This window comes from Vespa velutina, chromosome 4 (assembly GCF_912470025.1).
Source record: "Vespa velutina chromosome 4, iVesVel2.1, whole genome shotgun sequence".
In the NCBI taxonomy this organism is placed as follows: domain Eukaryota; kingdom Metazoa; phylum Arthropoda; class Insecta; order Hymenoptera; family Vespidae; genus Vespa; species Vespa velutina.
The window spans coordinates 1,779,924-1,789,923 of NC_062191.1; the positions used below are offsets into that span (position 1 = coordinate 1,779,924).

The following is a 10,000-nucleotide window of genomic DNA, read 5'->3' on the forward strand; positions in this document are numbered from 1 at the left end:
TATCTGTCGTATCGTGATCTTTAATTACATGTATAGCTTTTGGCGGTGGTAGTTATTCGGGAAGAAATAAACGAAAAGTAATAACGGGAGAGCGAAGAGAAAGAAAGAGAGAGAGAGAGAGAGAGAGAGGGAGAGAGAGAGAGAAAGAAAAATAAAAAAGTAGAATTAAAAGAAACGTGAAAAAAATTCACATATATATATATATTAGTTTGGGGAAAAAGAAATCCATTATTTTATTTTATTTTTTCTTTTTTTTTATTTGATCCAAATCAGACAATCCGAAATATGTTAAATGAAATCTTGAAGTTCACGCAAAAATAATGGATTTCTTTTTTCCCAATCTAATATATATATATATATGTATATATATCTATAGTATATGTATAATCAAAGACTCTATATATTTTCCATCGGAATTATTACTACGGTATGGTTCGTTTTAAAAATCGTTATTAGCCCGTTACCGATGTCGTGAAGGCATTAACGTGCAACACGGAGATTAACGGCGCGAAGATAAATTGCGTTTGCTCGGTTTCAGGGGGAAAAATATTTCGAGAAACCCGTTGTAGAAAACCCGTGGATAATTAACAGCTGGCGCGACGACGTTTAATTGCGCTAATTACGATAATTACAGCGACGCAAACGCAGAACCGGCCGCGGGATCGTTCCATTCGTTTTTACGTCATTTATCTATCGCGTTTCGCGAATCCAACTACACGATACCAGGCAAATTTCTTGTAAACATTTCCTATTCGTTAATGGGACCCAGGTACATGTGTTGGATCGATCACATATTCTTATTATTTTTTTTTATCTCCTCTTGATTTTTCTTTTTTCTTTTTTCTTTTCTTTTATTCTTTTTCATATCGAAATGCTAATACTTACGTGCACGCAGGCAAATACATATATTTTCGTGAATATCCATTTACATTTACTTTACTGTCATTACCGATAAAAGTTGCGAGAAATTTTTTTTTCAATAGAATTAATAAAAATTCATCGGGACATTATGAATAGACGTTAAACAAGTTTCAAATCGATGGATTCATGAATTTATTCGATAAATTATTATGCTCGATGGATTCCCTCCGTTTCTTTTTTTTTTTTTCTTTTCTTTTTTTTTTATTTTCTCCCTCCCTCTCTCTCTCTCTCTCTCTCTCTCTCTCTCTCTTACCTTTCTGGATAAGATCTGTTTAATTCGATTCCCTCGATGAGAATCTTTCTTAGTCCCTTTCCGGGATTCAAAAAGGACTCGCTATTTAATTCCCTAAGCGACACGATCTTAACGCGTTTCGAAGCGAGGAGTCGGCGATTGAATTTAATTCCCGTGATAATTACGCTCGTGAATCTTCGAAACTGCCGGTCGATCCAAACGCGAAGAAAAATAAGAAGTGTGGATAAAATAGAGAGAGAGAGAGAGAGAGAGAGAGAGAGAGAGAGAGAGAGAGAGAGAGAGATTGAAAGAAAGGAGGAAAAAAAGAAATCAGAGAAAAAGATGGAGAGAAAGAAAAAGAGAGAGAGAGAGAGAGAGAGAGAGAGAGAAAGAGGGACATAAAATCGGCGACATAGAATTTTTCGTTCGCACGGTTTCATTTCAATTAACGTTCCCTCCTTTCCTCCCTGTAGGGTTGGTATCGAGTGTATAGTGAGCCGATCTCGATATCTCGCAGATAATAATTGCAGCACGGTACTAACACCGTCGAGTTAACGGCTCTCTCCCTCTCCCTCTCTCTCTTTCTCTCTCTCTCTTTCTCACTCTTTCTCATTTCGAAGGGGATAGATTTCGGAACCGGTTTCGCATTATGCACTGATTCTCTTCCCCGAGGCACTCGTAAAAAGACACGCGAAAGAATTTCTATCTGAGGTAAGAGGTAGGGTCGGAAGGGTTGATTTCCTTCTAACGAAAATCGTAAATAAACGCGAGGATCTTTTAGTGCGGAAATTTTGCTCTTTCTCTCTCTCTCTCTCTTTTTGTTTTTTTTAATTTTTTTATTTATTTTTTTATTCCTTTTTTTTTTACGAAACTTTTCAATCGATCTATCTTCGAGTTAACGCTAAGGTTATCTCGTTTTATTGTCGTTACCTTTATTTTTTCTCCTCTTTTGTTTTTTTGTTTTTCTCGTTTTTTTTTTTTTTTTTAATTCGATATCCGATATATCTTATTTTTTATTATTCGTCAATTTGATCGTTCCTATATCTATTATCGTATAAATTAATTACTATGGTGCTTATTAGATTTTTTTTAATTTCTTCTTATATATATATATATATATACATACATGTATATATATATCTGTTCTGTCGTAGAAACATTTTCGTTTCGAATTTAGCATGAAAGCCGAACGTTCTAATTTTGAGTGGCTCGTTAATCGAGGAGTGAGAAACATCGGAAGAGAAATAGAGAGAGAGAGAGAGAAAGAGAGAGAGAGAGAGAGAGGGGGGGAGAGACGAATGGACCGTTGGAAGATGAGACGTCGTCGGTCGAATCCCACAGCCTTCCCAAGCGGAAGTAGCGATTTCGATTATTTGCACTGCACATCTGGGAACAAGTTAGCAATCTATTCCTGCACGGCAGGGCTGACATAGTAGCACGAAGAACGTAAGCACGCGTGTCTCGTATCAGCTTGGGGATTGCTCTGAGCTACGACGTCGTTCTGAGCGAATGACCCGACCGACCGACGGAGTTACGTCTTAAACGTTCATGCCACTTTGGACACGCGGACAAGATCCAAAATCATTTCTTAATATCTATTAAGAGACGATCTCGTACGAAAGTAAATATGAAATTTATGAAAACTTTGAAATATCTAATTGCTATGGATTTCTTTTCTCGTTAAAATTATTCATCTTTCCTTTATCAACTTCCGTTCGTACTTCTTTCTTCTTTTCTTTATCTTTCTTTCTTTCTTTCTTTCTTTCTTTCTTTGTCTTTTGTTTATTTCTTTGTTTTCGTTTTTGTCTCTTTCTTCTTCTTCTTCTTCTTCTTCTTCTTCTTCCTACAGCGAGATTTAAACGAACATCGACGCCATTCAATCAATTATCCCTCGATATGAATTCGAAAAGACGAATTTTATTTTCCATCCCACGAAAATTCTAATCTATATATTTATTTATTAGAAATTTTGTGTGTGTGTGTGTGTGTGAGAGAGAGAGAGAGAGAGAGAGAAAATTCTTACTTCTATCCTTTTCAAGATAAAAATTCCGAAATCTTCAAGTTCGATGAAGAAAAAAGAAAAAAAGAGAAAAAAAGAATGATTAATATCGTCTCATTGAAACGATTTTATTACACGTTTATCAATTGGAGTAACAAAATGAAATGATTGATATCGATCGATGACAAAATTTTAATAATATTATAAAATTATCGTCTTCTTATTTAATGTATAAGCGAATAATTCTTTTCATTCTTTCTATTATTCTATTCTTATGTCTTTTTTTTCTTTTCTCCTTTAATTCGTAAAAGCAAAGAGTAGTACCTTACTACTACCCTCCTCGTCCTTCTCCACCCTCCACATTCACTCTCCTTTTTATTGCCGCGCACGAGGCTAAGAAACAGGAGTTCGCAGAGTCGCCGGTGTAATTATGCCGCGCAGTGATTGGCGTGGGTTCGTGGAAAGAGGGTGGAAGGAGGGTGCTTGTTTCTATACACACACACATATATATATATACACAGAGCGAGAAAGTAAGAGAAAGAAAGAGAAAGAAAGAGAAAGAGAGGTATTTGTTGGTTCGTATCTGTGTGTATATGGCTAAAGAACACACACAAACATGAAGTAGGGGGTTGGAAAAAGGCGACCGCGACCAAGCTGGTTGTGTTAGAAAGCGATGGAGAAGCCACCGAACGAGCAAAGAAAAAGAGAGAGAGTGTGAGGGTGTAAGAGAGAGAGAGAGAGAGAAAGATAGAGAAAGATAGAGATAGATAGATAGATAGATAGATAGATAGATAGATAGATAGATAGATAAAGAGAGAGAGAGAGAGAGAAAGCGAAGAGGGTGGTAGAAGAGGGGGGTAGGTTTTTAGCTCGAATTCATTAGAAGTAAAAATCGATAGACGACGCTTACAGTGCCTTAGCCGGCAACATTTCACTGGGTAAAAAGAATGCGAAAACACCCTCTCTGATCTTCTCTCTTTCTTTCTCTCTCTCTCTCTTTCCTTTTCTCTTTCGTAGAGTTCTGTCTTTCTCTCTCTCTCTCTCTCTCTCTCTCTTTCTCTTTCACTTCGTTTAGTCTGGTCTTACTTCGGAAGCTTTCTCCTACTATCCAATGCGGTTACCCCTTAGCTCCTTCGCGATGGTAGCTCCAATGAAAAAGGAAACACGCAAGTAGGTGTTTGTCTTTAAATACCGAAAGAAAGAAAGAGAGAGTGAGAGAGAGAGAGAGAGAGAGAGAGAGAGAGAGAGAGAAAGAGCCTTGAGATAGAGACAGACGATAGATTAACGAAGTCGTAGATAATTTAAAAAAAAAAAAAAAAAGAAAGAAAGAAACAACAAGAAAAAGGGAAAAAAGTTTATTCTCTCCGGCAACATTCTAATCGTTCCTTTGAAAGACTGATTGACCTATAAGTTTGATCCTTTTTTTTCTTCGTTCAATCGACGATTCGTTTTTTTTCTCCATTTTTCTCTCTCTCTCTCTCTCTCTCTCACACACACACACACTCCGTCTCCGTCTCCGTTTCCAATCTCCTCTTTTTTCTCTCTCTTTCCTCGAACATTAAACGAAGGAGCATGTCCTCCGTAAGAATTATCGAGGCTAACTAATCCATATTCCTGTGTGTTTCGCCGGCTCAGTTCGCTTTCTCGTATCTCAAGGAATAATACGAACGCGAAACTCGCGGTAATTTCAGGCTCCACGCGTATAAATATCGCATCGAAAGCGCGAGCTCGATGCGATATATATATATATATATATATATATATACATACACGATATATATGCACACATACAATGTACACACATGGGCAAAGAAATAAACACATAATACCAATACATGTAGGTATACGCGCGTACCTATAAGAAGGATGAAGGAAAAGGAACGGTGGGGGCGGGACGGGGTGGAGTGTTGTGGGGTGGGGAAAGGAAGGGTAGCGGAGGAGAAGAGAGAGAGAGAGAGAGAGAGGGGGGGCTACCACCGTGCAACGCGGCGTGCTTGTAAATTATGAGAGAACGGCATGTGAGTAATGGTATTGTGCCTTCTTGAGCGGCGCGCCCGGCATGGACGGCACACACGCGGACGGTATCGATTACGGACGGTATATCTATTATCTACCGCTCTCTCGGGTGACAAGGGTTTGCCTACTGGCGCGCCTCCCAATAAAGCGCGCTTATATTCTTCGAGAGGAAAAACCTGGCGTGCCTTTCGCAATAATAATTCAAGATTCGCCGACCGGCCCTGCGAGTCCAAGTAGTTGTCCAATTCTTATGCGAGGCCCGAAAGAAAAGAGAAGGGCGGAAAGGAGGGAGATGAGAGGAGAGGAGAGAAAGTAAAAAAGAAAAAAGAAAAAAGAAAAGAAAAATGTAAGAGGAAGACGATCGATGAAGATATTTCTCATCCGATCCGTTTATCATCTTATCGTAATGATTATGTCAATTTAATTAATCGCATCGAAATAATGTTCTAATCCTAGAGGGGTCAGGGAAGGGTTATTTCTTTTTTCTCTTTTCTTTTTTTTTCTTTCTCTTTTTTTTCCTTTTTGTTTTTTTTTTCTTTCTTTCTTTCTTTCTTTCTTTCTCTTCTTTTTTTCTCCGCACACACCCATACGGCAATGCCGAGACTCTTATTCTATTTCTTTCCTTTTTCCTTTGCCCTTCCTTTTTCTTCTTCTTTCGTCAATAATTCTTCTCTTTTCTTTCGCAATCGGTGCGATCGATAGGTAGATAGATCGATCCGATAGATCGATCCGATAGATCGATCTGATAGATCGATCGATCTATCAGAGATCAAAGTCTCGATCGGTCGATTCTCTTCTTCGATTAATCGTGCTCGCTCGACCGACCGGCATTGATATTGTTTTTCTGGGTCATCCTATAAACTGCACGTTACACGATGGATGCGGTCGACAGAAAGAGAGAAAGAGAGAAAGAGAGAGAGAGAGAGAGACAGAAACAGAGACAGACAGACAGAGAGAGAGGCAGAGAGAGAGAGAGAGAGAGAAAGAAAAAGAGAGAGACAGAGTGGTGAGGGTGGAAAGCAAAAGAGAGGAAGTAGATAGTAAAGGGGCGACCCTGAAGAGCTAAAAAGAGAAAGAAAAGTGGGGTAGGATAGGGAGTAAAAAGAGGGTAAGGGAAAAGGGAAGGGCCAAATTAACGGTAACCACTTCGGCCTGGGTCATTAAGGAAAAACTTTCTTTCCACTGGCGCCGACCGATCCGCCTTGGAATTCTTTCCTTCTCGGACCTGAGAGAATTTTCAATCGAATCGCAATCCTCGAAACGCTTTCGCCCTCGTTTCCCCCCGTAACGAGGACGCGGTCTATCCCCCGTCACCTCCTCCCCCCACTTCTTCGATTCACCAATCCTCCTTTCCTCGTGCAAACGATTCTTCTTCTTTTTCTTCCTTTTTTTTTCTTCTTCTTCTTCTTTTTTTTTTTACGAAATACGCATTTCCAATTTTTGTCGCGGGACTCGTGTAAAAGGAATCGGTATCTCATTTCAGAATTATTGTTGTCTAAAAAGGGGATGGTACTTCTTGAATTTATCCCTTCTCTTTTTTCCCCTGTTTTTTCTTTTTTTTTTTCTTTTTTTTCTCTTTCTTTTTTTTTTCTTTTTTAATTACAATCCTCTCCTCAATCCTTTCTCTATTCTTTCTTCTTTTTTTTCTTTCTTTGCTATTGGGAATGTAAAGGAAAATAAAAAAAAAAAAAAAAACAGAATGGAAAATAAGTACGATTATATGCCACTTCTATTATTTTCATTTTATTTTTATTTATTTATTTTTTTTTTTCTTACATCGTTTATCATTTATTTTCAAAAGTCGTCTCTTCAATCTTTCTTTTTTTTTTTTTTTTTTTTTTTTTTTTTTAACCGCAAAAGCAAAGGAAAAGGAAAGTGAAATTATATAACTTTCCGTTTCTTATTTTTCTTTCTTTTTTTTTTCTCCTTCTTTTTATTCAATCGTACTTTTATTTCTTTCGTCGCTTATTATTTATTTCGTAGAATCTTCTTTTTCGTTTTCTTGATTATTTTTAATTTTAGTTTTATTTTAATTTTTATTTTTCTTCCTTTTTTTGTAATCGAAATAGCATCGCAATCAACTATTTGTAATTGCTCCCTTGCACGTGTAGAACATGTTGGAATCTTTAATTACTGACTGTTAGAAACTCGAAACGAAACACCTCATTAACAACGTTGTACAACGATGTGTAGATACCTACCTGCATCGGGAAATCGGACTCCGAAATAATTTACGTCCGAGTGAGTGCATCGACCAGACGACGAAAGTCACGGTTCGAGCACGCGATATATACCAGGTGTACCAAAGCCATAGGAAAATACGAAACTGCCCATGCGATTAGTTACGATTTAACCCATGCCTATTATTATTACGCTCGCTGATTTTCTTCGTCCTCTTCGAAAAGAAAAGAAAAGAAAACAAAAGAAAAAAAAAAAAATAAAGAAAACGAGAAAAACGAAATAAAAGAAAGAAAGAAAGAAAGAAAGAAAGAAAAAAAGGAAAAGGAATAAAGAAATAACAAAAAGAAAGATTAATTCCAATCGCGCACATAAGTGCCATTGTGTATTAAAATATCGTTATTAATTAATATCAATATTAAAAATAATAAATTTTTAATTTCGAAATTAATACGAATTAAATATCAAATATAATTTTGTCAATTCATTTCGAATTAATTAATATGAATTAAGTCTCGAATTTGATGATTTCAAATAACGAATCAATTGATATCAATTAAATTACGATCGTTGAAGAAATTAACGTAAAAGATCTATATAATTTTTTCCTCGATCGATAAAGAAATTTCTTTCATTTCTTTTTACTTTATTATTTCACATTTTGCCATTGTTTTTCTTAATTCTTTTTTCGTATTACTAAACGAATCCACGTAGTCGGCCATGCATCGAGCGAACCGTTAACATCTCTCTGTCTCTTAATTACGATCCCGAGGGATCCGTGAAAGAAGGACGGCTATTAACGTTGGTGGTTGCCACATAGAAACGACGAGGACATCGTAGAAAGAAAGAAAGAAAGAAAGAAAAAAAAAGGAAGGAAAGAAGGAAGGAAGGAAGGAAGGAAAGAGATGGAGAGAGAGGGGGGGAGAGAGAGGGGAGAGAGAGAGAGAGAGAGAGAGAAGAGAGTTGGTACTTTTATGTATTCTATGGCCAACGTGTGTGGTTTCACCGATCGAGGATGAACAAGGGGATGAAAAGAGAGGTTAGAGGATGAAAGGAGAGGGAAAAACATTGGTGGTGGAAAAGACGAGAGATGGTCGAACTACCCCCGGAGTCCGGTCTTGGTGAGGGGATAATTAGAGAAGGATAGAGGGAGACGGAAGGAGCGAGAAAAGGATAGAAATAGAAAGAAAGAGAGAGAGAGAGAGAGAGAGAGGAGACTTCTGGGTAAAGCGGCGCCAGATAAGACTTAATATTTGATCGTGAGCCCACCCTTGGCTCACCATCGAGTCAAACCACCACTACCACCTAGAAAGGAGTGAGTAGTTCTTTCTCTTTCTCTCTTTTTCTTTCTTTCTTTCTCTTTTTCTATCTTTGTCCTCTTTGCTTCCACTTTCCTCGCGTACGATCGATCTTCTATTCTCCACTACTATATCCACTATGTTCCTTTTCTCCCTCCCTCTCTCTCTCTCTCTCTCTCTCTCTCTCTTTTTTTTTCTCTATTTTTCTTCCCTCTCCGTCTGTCTCTGTCCACTAGCATACGAGCGACTATCGGGGGCAAATCTGTTGACACTACCAACCGGAACCTTGTTTCCGATTTCCGTGGGATCGTTTCCCTCCCTGGTACGAGTCCTCCTCGTCGCCGGTTCTTCCGTCCTCCGTTTGTTTCTGGCGCCACGCTCGATTAGCGCACCGTTTACGGTCTTTTCGATTCCCAAGTACTTACATACCTACATTTTATATATAGATAGACACACACACACACATATACACATGTATATATATATATATATATATGCGGGTGTGTGTGTGTGTGTTCATTATATGTATATTTGGACGTACCTAGATATACATATATATGTATATATATATATATATATATACGCTCTTACTTCTTGTTCTATTATCGACGCAAAAAAAAATATATATACACCGTTAACCGTCATTGGAATTGATCTTGTTATAAAACGTTAATTATTCATATATACATGTATATACGGTTTTTTTTCTTTTTTTGTCTTTGAGGAGAAATATAGTAAAAAAGAAAGAAAAAAAAAGAAAGAGGGAGAAAGAGAGAAAAGATATTAAAGTTTCAATAATCGAGATTGGATGGTAATGGGGTATAAATATCAGCTGCTAAACAACAACGAAGTAGCTTTCATTATTTCTGTTAGGAAGAGAAAACGTAAGAAGAAGAAGGAAAAAAAGAAAAAAAGAAACGAATAGGAGTGGGAGAACACGCGAAGGTTCTCGTTAGGAGGAGGAAGGAATAATGAAAAAAAAAAGAAAAAGAACGAACAAAAAAAAAGGAAGGAGAAAAAGGAAAAAAAGAAAAAAACAAGAAAAAATCAGAAAAAAAGGAAACAGTAAAAAGGAAACAATATAAATCTCGATGAAACTCGAGGATCGGAGAGAAACATAAGTAATATCTTCTCTCTTCTCTCTCTCTCTCTCTCTCTCTCTTTTCAGACGGTGTAACTCGATGGGGTCGAGTCATCGTCTTTTCGTTTTTCTCCCCTTTCCCCCATCCATACCTTTCCCCATCGCCCAGCCGGACCTCCCCTATCACTTCTCTCCCCTTGCCGTCTTCCGTGTTTTTCAAGACGGTCACGAAATTCGTTACGTAGATACAATGTAAACTCTCCGCTTTCGTGACC

General features: G+C 37.6%; 1 protein-coding gene across 20 annotated transcripts in view; it reads left to right on the forward strand.

The window, feature by feature from the left end:
• The window catches only part of LOC124948700 (zinc finger homeobox protein 3), a 402,750-nt gene that overhangs the window by 158,529 nt on the left and 234,221 nt on the right, over positions 1 to 10,000 (forward strand). Inside the window, exon 2 of one of the 20 annotated variants that reach the window (XM_047492697.1) lies at positions 7,362 to 8,661. The exons of 18 other annotated variants lie outside the window; for them this stretch is intronic. The gene's annotated coding sequence lies outside the window, so the exon portion shown is untranslated. The remainder of the gene's footprint in view (positions 1 to 7,361; positions 8,662 to 10,000) is intronic. One more of the 20 variants, XM_047492698.1, reaches the window with a different exon arrangement.